This window comes from Lynx rufus, unplaced genomic scaffold, assembly GCF_022079265.1.
Source record: "Lynx rufus isolate CCGP_SWC_20201006 ecotype Redwood Valley unplaced genomic scaffold, mLynRuf1.p SCAF_5, whole genome shotgun sequence".
Lineage (NCBI taxonomy): Eukaryota > Metazoa > Chordata > Mammalia > Carnivora > Felidae > Lynx > Lynx rufus.
Window position 1 is genome coordinate 77,675,998 of NW_025814867.1, and position 10,739 is coordinate 77,686,736.

A 10,739-nucleotide genomic window follows, 5' to 3' on the forward strand; every position below is an offset into this window, starting at 1 on the left:
TTCTTTATTACACAAAAGGTAGCATATTAACAATTGTCTTTTGCACATTTTTTTTTTCACTTAACAATATATCCCATGAATCATCCCATATCTGGTCATAGAGATTTTCCTCATTTAGAACCAAATTTGATCCCAACACTTCACTTGCCTGAAAACCTTTGGTGGCTTCTCTTGAGCCCTTTTGGGTAGGCTTTTCAGCCAGCTCCATAAAAACCTTTATCTGTGGTACAGCTCACCTCCTCATCACTCGAATTCTCTCCTGCCCCACATGCTCCATGTTCCTTCCAGCAAAATCATCCTGTGTCCTCCTAGCACCTAGCAAAGTACCCGGCATGTGGCAGCATCTCATAAACATTAGTTAATGGACTGACAAACACACGATGCCTTTAATCTACCTGGAATGACCCTCTTTCCTTCCCGTAACAAACTACTACCCATACCCGGTTCTAGATTAAAAGTTCCCTTCTCTTCTATAGCTTTTTCTGACTCTTTGAGCAAACTCCACTGTTCTTCCAGCTGTGTTCCCTTAGAACACGCAGGTCCTCTAACTTCTCTGTTGTGGTGGCTGGTGGGCCCATGCAGGAGACAGACACTCAAACAGATAATTAATACACATGATGGGAAGTGTGGTGGTACGGACATGTACAAGGAACCGGGGGGCCATCTGGTAGTAGGCATGCCAGGTGGGGGTGGAAGAGACTCCTGAAGGAGCTGAGGAGGAGCAACGAGACAAAGGTGTATTTTGCAACAATTCCACAAATACTCATTATCACTGTTGTTCCACCGTAGCTCAGCGCTTGGCTTCGTGGTGGAAGAAGCTGTACCATTTACCTCCACCAGGAGAAGTCAGGGGCCTGGCACGCGGCCTGACTCCCCAGACGGTCACTGCCGACCACCACATTCGCTCAGGACGGCCCCTCTGGCTTTCCGCCTTTGGCAGAGATGGCCGCTCCCTCACGTGAGGTTTGCTCCAGCTGACATCACTCAGCATTTCCCTTTCAGCAGCCCACTCAACACACCCCTCTCAGAGGCTCTTTACAGTATGCACAGTCTTCTTATTACCACCCTGAATATCTTTCCTGACAGGAAAAGAAAAGGTACTAGGTTTTCTAAATAATGCTCAGATTGGGTGTTGTCAGCCTTGGATGGGAGAAGAGTGTGTTTTATGTCCCTGTGGCTTTGCCACTCTGAGCGCTTGCTTCGGCTCCCCGGGCCTCAGTTACCTTGTCTGTAAAATGAGGGGGTGGGGATAACACACCTTCTAGCTCTGCAATTTCAGATCCCGGATCAAATACTATTTGTTCTGTACAGATGTCAGCATGGAAATCACAAGTCAGAAGGAAGACAGCACATTCAATGGGTGTTGACTTGCACCCCAGGTCTCTCTATTCATCAGAATGAATCAGCCATAGCCAATTACCCAGAACAAACACCTCTTCATTCTCCTCCCTGCTCTCATAAAAGCATTAATTCATGAATATGGCATCAGATTGGGGGAGCTTATTTATGTGCACACGATGAGTTATAACAAAACCATAATGAGTACTTTTTTCTAAGGGAAGAATGACTAAAAGCTAAAAAGATAAGAACTCCTCTCTCTTCCCAGACTTGTGACGAGTCACATTTTGATAACTGTCCTATGTCTGGGCTTGTGCGCCTGCGGATCCTTCTTAAACTCTGTGACTCCTACGCTGCCTCTGGAGTTCAGTTCTAGTGTCACCTGCTCTAAGAAGCTCCCTTTAACTGCCTGGCCTGGGCTTGGCATGTCTTCTCTGCCCTTCAGTAGCTCCTCGGGCTTTTCTCCATTATGGCACTTGTCATACTGCAGTAGACTTGCCAACCCTTCCCTGTGAGACTCTGAGTTCCATCAGGGCATAAACAGTGTCTGCCTGCCAGCTTTGTGGCTCTTGCTACTATAAGATTTCTTGGGGCTCATTTCTTGACCAGTAGAAAAGATATTCTCAACCTTTTTTGACTGAGACCATTTGCACAGAGCAAAAGATCCTACCATACCTGTTTGCATTCCCAATGGGAAAATAATTTTAATACTGAAATTCTAATTTTAATATTGAAATTGCAATTTCAATATTAAACTCTAAATTCAATATTAAAATTCTAATTTTAATACTAAATAATGCATGCAATTTTAATCTTAAAATAATGACCTGTAAATTTGTAACTATAATCTATAAACTTACAATAGTCACTTTATTCAGCCTAGCCAATTTAGGAGTTTTTTTTTTTTTTAACATTTATTTATTTTTGAGAGAGAGAGAGAGGGTGGTGGAGAGAGAGAGAGAGAGCAGAGGAGGGGCAGAAAGAGAAGGAGGCACAGAATCCAAAGCAGGCTCCGGGCTCTGAGCTGTCAGCACAGAGCCTGACATAGGGTTCGAAATCACGAACCGTAAGATCATGACCTGAGTCGAAGTCAGATGCTTGATGGACTGAGTCACCCATGTTAGGAGCTTTTAAAGTTGTTTGAATTCATTAATGAATTGCCACTTTCACAGTATAGTTTATCACATGGGGGTCCCTCCAAAACTCATGCACATTTTGGTCCCTTCTCCTTGAGTCTGGGCTGTGCCTACGATTTGCTTTAACCGAAGGAATGCAGAAGCGACATTGTGCCAGAGTCAGGTCCAAGCCTGAAGAAGGCCCAACAAGCTTCCGCTTTTGTGTGCTTGGGAGCATTGAACACTGTGCTTGGCAGCACAGTGGAAGGCTTCACATTACCTGGAGGAGAAGTGAGCCACCTAGCTGATGGTAAAAACTAAAGCCCCCTCTGGGCGATCCCATTGAAGCCATTCCAGCCAGCATGCAGTCACTTACGCTGTCCTTGCTGTGCTGCCGGACATGGAAGACAAGAAGCTGTCTTGGATTTTACTGCCTTAATAGACATGATGTGGAGCAGAGATAAGCTGTCCCTGATGAGCTCTGTCTGAATTCCTGATGCACAGAATCATTCAGAACCGTAAAATGACTGTTGAGCCATTAGATTTGGAGGCAGTCAGTTATGTGGTCACAGATAACCAGGGCAACTACAGAAGCACTTTTGGGTGCACACTACATATGTACCTGTTTAGCAAGAGAATATGCATGATTCAAGCTTGAACTGCAACCTGTTCATGTCTTAAAATCTAGTAATTGGGAAATTATAGGCCTAAAATATTTTTGAGGCAAGTGTATGTCACTACATGCTGTGAGGTTAACCAAATATCCTCCAAAAGCTAATATGATAATGATGAAGTTAAATGAACCCTAATTTCTAATTAAAAGGCAAGAATAGCAGTAGCCGAACACCACAACCAACTCAACGCAAGTGTGACACTGCAGGAAAGCAATGTCACTTTCCCGTAGGTCACAGGGTTCTAACCATCAAGCTGAGTGAGGAGGCAGTAAGTCGCTGAGTATTTAGAAGCAGCCAGACTCCACAGATAACTGAATTAGAGCTCCCTGGGGAACATAGTAAGGGGCTAATTTGAGTTTATGAACAGCAAATATGAGTAATCCCTAATAACTCATTTAATAAATTACCAGTGTATATTCCTTGTACAAACATAAAAATAGAAGTCTTGGGATTGTGTGCTACCTGTAACAACTTAGAGAGGACTTGCATTTAAGGACTTTGCATCTCATCTGCACTCTCAGACTACACATAAGAATCCCTGCTCTGGGGGCAGTGTGAAAATGTCAAGCTGGACAAAGCAGTCCAGGAGGTGGGGGGCAGGGGGGGGGTGCCGTGCAGGCTCCTGGGAGAAGCTGAGACCTGATACTCAAGGGGGGCTGCCTTTATCACAAGCAGGCAGTGTCAGGCTGGGAGGCATTTACAGCCCAGGGGTATCATAGCTTGTGTGTGGGACACTCGTTCATTTAATTGTCCACCCATTCCACACCTCACTCCAATAGTATGCCATAGCAGCAACCTCCATTTATAGACTACCACACATCTGGTGCTTTGCATGCTTCATCCGCAATAGCCACCAAACCCTGTGAGGGAGCTATTTTTTTATGCCCATTTTACAGCCCTAACAACAGTCCCAGAGTGATTCTCCCAAGTTCATCCATCAGTAAGTGCCAGAACTATTTTTTGTACCCAAGTCTGTTTGGTCCCGAAGCCCATGGTCTTTCCTTTCATTATGAGACAATAAAACAAGTAAGTGCCGGGCCCTGTGTTAGGTGCTGATACCACCAATAAGCCGACTATGGAGGACATAAACCCTCATCCTCAAATTGGAAGGTAAACTGGAAGCCAGAGGAAAAACCTTGGCCTGCTCCTGGGAAGCCAATAAATAGTATTTGAGGAAAATAACTACATTATATTAAACATGAACACAGAATAGAACAGAATGTAAACTATGCAGGAAGCTTGAAGTAAAACATGAGACTTCAAAAACTTGCTCTGGCACTTGGGTCATCTCTGTTCTTTCCACATAGGAGAATGTAGTCTTGGCTTTGCTGCTGGGGGAGCTACAGTGGAAATGCTGAAGAAATGGCCTCGCAAATAGCAACACCAAGACCTGATGTAGCTCCAGAGCTAAGGGATGTGAGGGGTGCTGGGGTGACGCAGGGAAAGGATCATGAGGGGAAATTACTACTTAGGGAAAATGACTCCTATCCGGTCTCAGGGGGCCTTCTTCCCAAAGCATTAAACACAAGTATGGCATTGAAATTAGACCAGAATTTAAATCCTGGCTCTACCACTTGCAATTATGTGACATTAAACAAGTTGTTCTTCATTTCTAAATGAAAATAATAGGGGCGCCTGGGTGGCTCAATTGGTTAAGCATCCAACTTCAGCTCAGGTCACAATTTCATGGCTTGTGAGTTTGAGTACCACGTTGGGCTCTGTGCCGACAGCTCGGAGCCTGGAGTCTGCTTTGGATTCTGTCTCCCTCTCTCTCTGCCCCTCCCCCACTCACACTCTGCCTCTCTCTCTCCCTCTCTCTCAAAAATAAATAAACATTTTAAAAAAAGAAAATAATAATAACACATGTTTCACGGGGGGTTGGTATGAGAATTATTTGTATAATGTTTACGAGAGTCATAGCAAGTACAATTTCCTAATAGTGGTTCTTCAGGCATGATCCTCACACAAGCAGTTACTGGCACTGCTGGGAACACATAAGAAAAGAAAATTATTCGCACATACCATAGACCTACAGAAATTTAGGGTGGCCCCGTAATCTGTGTTTTACACAGCCCTGGAGATTCCGACACATGCCAGTGTTTTGTAACCACTGCTTTACTTTAATGTAATGGACAGGACTGAGAGGAGAAGCTTGGGATACCAGGAGCTATTCCTTCTTAAGAAGGCCCTAAAGTAAAGCAGTCAGATCTCTCGGTTCTACTTTCCTGAGATAGGAAAATATCATAGGGAAGCCAGAGCCCCATGATTGCCAGATGCCTGTTATCCTGCCTTAGTTACTAAAATTCTCATGTCATGATTTATATTCCCTGCAGAATTTTCCCTTCTTTGCAATCTGGATCTATGTTTCATATTCCTCCATTTTGTGCCAAATGTATCATCTGGAGAGGGCACAGAACAGATAACAGGCGTTCCCTACCATAAAGTGAAGGGCAAAACCCAACAAACAGAAAATGCTGAGAGGGTGAGAATATGACAACTCTATTTCATGGTGCAGTTCACTGCTGTGTCAGAAAGGAAACTGTCAAGAGCTGGGACACCACAAGACATGAGTATGCAGCTTGGCAGGTCTAGAAAAAGACAGCCTGTAAAAACACACTATGGTGTGCTGCATGCTTGTGTTGGTGTGTGTTAACAATAACCACGGACAAAAACCACACCAAAGAGACAACATTTGTATTTGGAACAGTGTGTGAAACCACATTTAGCTTGGAAAGGCCCAGCAGACCAGGAGGAACTTGTGGTGAGCTGGGCCATGAGCATCCTCTATTTCATTCTCCTCTCCCTCCTCTGCTGCTTACCGCCTCCCATTCTCTAATTCTCCTTTCTGTTTCTTTCCTCCCACTTCTTGCTCCCCAAGAAGCAAGAAACAACAGCTAAACAACAGCTGAACAACAGCTACTATTTATTGAGAATCTACTGCCTGTTCTACATGAACATAATCATCAAAATAATCTTTCAGAGGAAGAATTAGTATTGCCACCATATGTAGGATCAGACTCCTTGCAGGCAGCTGAGCCACCATTCAAATCCAAGTCGGCCTGAATGCAAAGCACATACTTCTGGTTTTCAGATATAGGAAGATAATTAAAACCATTTCTAGATTGTAAACTGCCTGAGGATCAATTTTATGGCTCATCTGAGGAGGCCAGGATTTTGTTTGTGGAAGGGTCTTCCTCCACCAACTTCATAGAATAACAATAAATGCATGGATAATCATGCAACAATAATTAAGCACCATGGACAACGGCACCCGGGGGTGCTTACACTTCATTCTGACTCCAGACTACATGTCCCTGCGTGGCCCTCTTCATCCCAGAGGTATCTAGGCCCCTGTTTAAGAAACACCTCATATATAATAGCTAACCTTTACAACATGCCAGACTGTTGCAATTAATTTATGTGAATTATCTGGTTCACTACTCGTAACAACCCTATGAGGAAGATACAAATATCTTGCCTATTTTAAAGATGAGGAAACTGAAGCACAGAGTTTTAAGTAGCTTATCCTAGGTCATGTGGTTATTAACTGATGGATGCATGACTCAAATCCAGGTAATTTGATGCTGGACGTTGTTCTTCACCAGTATGCCACGTGACACAAGATAACAGGGGCACTAAAATCACACAGCAGTACTTGGTGTCAGACAGTCATCAAGAAAATACAAATACATCTATAACAAATATATCTTAAAATATAAATAGTCTTATTTGAATAAAGCACAGAATCTAAAACATTTCATAGGGGACTCATGAATTCCAGTTTCAGAAATACCACAGTTTGATGGAGTTTTGGAAACTAGGAAGAAAGACACATTAATTTCCCAAGAAAATCAGAGAAGGTGGAGTGGTATGGCCTGGAGCCCTTGGGTCTACTGCTGGTTCTGACATTTAGTAGCCAGGTGACTTTGGTCAACTGACTTCTACTCTCTAGACCTCAAGTTCCTCATCTAGCAATTGCAGATAGTGGAGTCGTAATACTTAGGGTTCCTTCCAAGAGTAACTCCATTTTCCTTCCAGAAATGTTAGACACCAACTCTTTGCCATGACAGCATCTGTTGCCATCATTTTAGGCTGGGGGATGTCACTTGTTTTTATATTCATTTAAATTATACTTCATTGGATAGACACAATAGTAAGATACTACTGCCACAGTATCAAAACCAGGTAATATCCTTGTTGGTAAGAAAGCAAGAAAATGGAAACTCTCCAGCAGGGTTGGTATGGAAGTAAATTAGCCAATATAGCCCTATGTATCAATAGCCTCAAAATGTCCATTTCCCTGTAATTTTATTTGTGGCCGAACTGTTCATAATAACAGAAATTCCAAACAATTTAAATGTCTCACAGTATGGGACTGCTAAATACATTTTGGTACATGCATCTAATTAAATACTCTGAAATCACTGAAATGCAGTAAAGAATTTTAAAAAATCAAATCCACGGAGAAATGTCTCATACAGATTAAATATCAACAGCCAAAATTTAGTTAAACTATTAAAACTATAACTATTTGTAATAGGTGCTGAGCTGTGCCAACCAAATCTTCTTTCGGGAAGAAGGATTTATTGCCCCAGCTATTTGAGAGTGCTGCTGGCACACAGCTCTTAGCTGTCAAACCTTTTTAGGAATTGCCTTAGCTGGAAAGAGTTGCCTTGCCTGAGGTCATGCCCCCTCTCTGGACAACCCACATCCAATTCCTGAATGATATGAAGGGGAGGGGTATAAAGGCCCAGTCTTCTCAGCCAAAGGAAAACAACCCAGCAGGGCCTTCCCAGTCCAATTTCTTCCTTTGCCAAATCCTGCTCTGTCCCTTCCCCTCCTCAAGTGGTGATCCCAAGAGCACTCCCTTTGAAACTAATAACCCTCCTGCACTGCAAGCTGCATCTCAGAATCTGTTCCCCAGGAAATTGGATCCACAACAACATGGAAATTAAGGGGAAAAAGCCTACATATTAAGTAACTTCTTGCTTAAAAAGAAAATGAAAACATGGAAGTATTACATGTCAATTTAGGAAATATGCCATTTGGTTATAACAATGCTTAAAGGACATGTGTGGCCTTAAATGGATTTCTTATAAAACCAGAAAGATGGAAAAAAGTGAACTAAACCTCAGCCCAAGAAGCCAGAAAAGGAAGAAAAGAAATCTAAATAAAGCTGAGGAGGGCAGTACTAAAGGCTGAAAGTAATGGGCTTGTACCTAAAACAAGACAACTGGACAGTTCGTAAATAAGATCAAGAGTTCTTTTGGGGCCCCTGGGCGGCTCAGTCGGTTAAGCACCTGACTTTGGCTCAGGTCATGATCTCGCGGTCAGTGAGTTCAAGCCTCACATCGGGCTCTGTGCTGACAGCTCAGAGCCTGGAGCCTGTTTCAGATTCTGTGTCTCCCTCTCTCTGACCCTCCCCTGTTCATGCTCTGTCTCTCTCTATCTCAAAAATAAATAAATGTTAAAAAAAATTAAAAAAAAAAGCTCTTTTATTGTTTTGAAAAAACCCAATAAAATAAATAATTCTTTAGGGGGAGAGAAAGAGAGAGGTAGAGAGAGAAAGACTGAGGTAAAGGATGGGGAAGGAGAGGGGAAGGAAGAAAGGGTGGAGAAGAAGGAGAAACACTGGCAATATTAGGAATGCAAAAGGGGGCATAACTGTAAGTTAAAGAGATTTTATTAAATTATGAAAAAATAAGACAGCAACTTTATAGCACTACATGTGAAAAACAAGATGAGAAAATTCTGAGAAAACATAAATTATCAAAAGTGACTCAAAAAGTAGAAAAACCTGGGGCATCTGGGTGGCTCTAGTCGGTTAAGCCTCTGACTTTGGCTCAGGTCATGATCTCACAGCTCATGAGTTCAAGCCCTGTGTTGGGATCTGTGCTGACAGCTCAGAGCCTGGAGTCTGCTTCAGATTCTGTGTCTCCCTCACTCTCTGCCCTTCCCCCCCTCTCAAAAATAAATAAACATTTAAAATTTTTTTTAAAAAAAGAGGTACAAAATCCTGACTAGTCAATAACAGATGAAACTGAATCAATATTCAAAAGTCTACTTGCCCCACTCTCCTGGTCTAGACAATATTACAGGCAAGTTCTAAGAATCATCAAGGAACAGATAATTAATTATCTTACATAAGTTGTTCCAGATGTTAAGTTACAGTTTATTTTATGAGGCCAGTATAACCCAGTTACAAAAATGGAATAAGGAGAGCACAAATAAAAAATAAATTATAGACCAACCTCCTTACTAAATTAAGCAACTCCCACCATAAACCCCCCAGATTTGGTATACTATTAAAAGGACAATACATGGAGTTTATTTCAGGAAAGCAACGAGATAGATCCAAATTATAAAGCCTATATAATTCATTAACACAATGAAAGAGAAATTCATATGAACATCTTAATAAATTCAGAAAAAATATTTGATAAAATTCAATACCTAAGTATGATGGAAAAGCAAATACACACACACACACACACACACACACACACACACACACACACACACAGGAGGCACCTGGGTTGCTCACTCAGTGAAGCGTCTGACTCTTAATTTCAGCTCAGGTTATGATCTCGGTCATGAGACTGAGCCCTGTTTGAGATTCTCTCTCTCTCTCTCTCTCTCTCTCTCTCTCTCTCAACCCCTCCCTCTGTCCCTGCCTCTAAAAAAAAACAAAGGAAAGGAAAGGAAAGGAAAGGAAAGGAAAGGAAAGGAAAAGAAAAAAAGACATCTCTAAGTGCATGAGAAGGTAAATGGAACATCCTTTACTTCACAATAGCTACTACCAAAACCCCACAGCAAACATCATACTTAAATGGCAAAGTATTAGAAGCACTGCCATTAAAATCAAGGACAAGATAAGGATGCACGTTATGATGTCTACTATTCAACAAACTACTAGAGGTCCTAGGCAATGCAATTAAATAAGAAATAAGAGGTGTACATATTAGAACAGAAAAGAGGAAGCTGTCATAATTTTTAAATGATAGGATAGTATAAAAACCAAGAGAATGAAACAAACTATTAAGGAATTTCAACAAAGTAATTGTATATAAAATCAATATTTAAAAAATGAATTGCTTTCCTTCACACAAGCAATAGCCATTTAGAAAATATAGCATAATAGAAAAAGATCTCTTTCAAAATTTTAATGAAAAGTGGAATGTTCTCAGTAATTAACAAGAAATGTGCAAGACCTTTATGAAAAAATCTATAAAAATTTACTGAAGGACATAAAGGAAAATCTGAATAAATGGAGAAATCTATTATTCGTAGAAAGGAAGGTTCAAGTTAGATCTGGTACTTACTATGTATGTGACCTTGGAAAAATTTTTAAATCTTAATCTATCTGAGCCCTAGAGTCCATGTGTAAAATGAGAATAATGGAATCTCCCTTATAGTTATTGTGACTATCAGAAGTAACAATAGAAGTAAATAGAATTTTAAAAAACTCAGAATCTTCTGCAACATTTTTAATAGTCAAATATATGTATGCAATCTCAAAAAAGACATATGAAAGGATGCACACAAAATATCATAATTAATACCTCCAAGGAACATATAAAAATTAGAAGTTGAGTTTCCAGTATCTGTAATG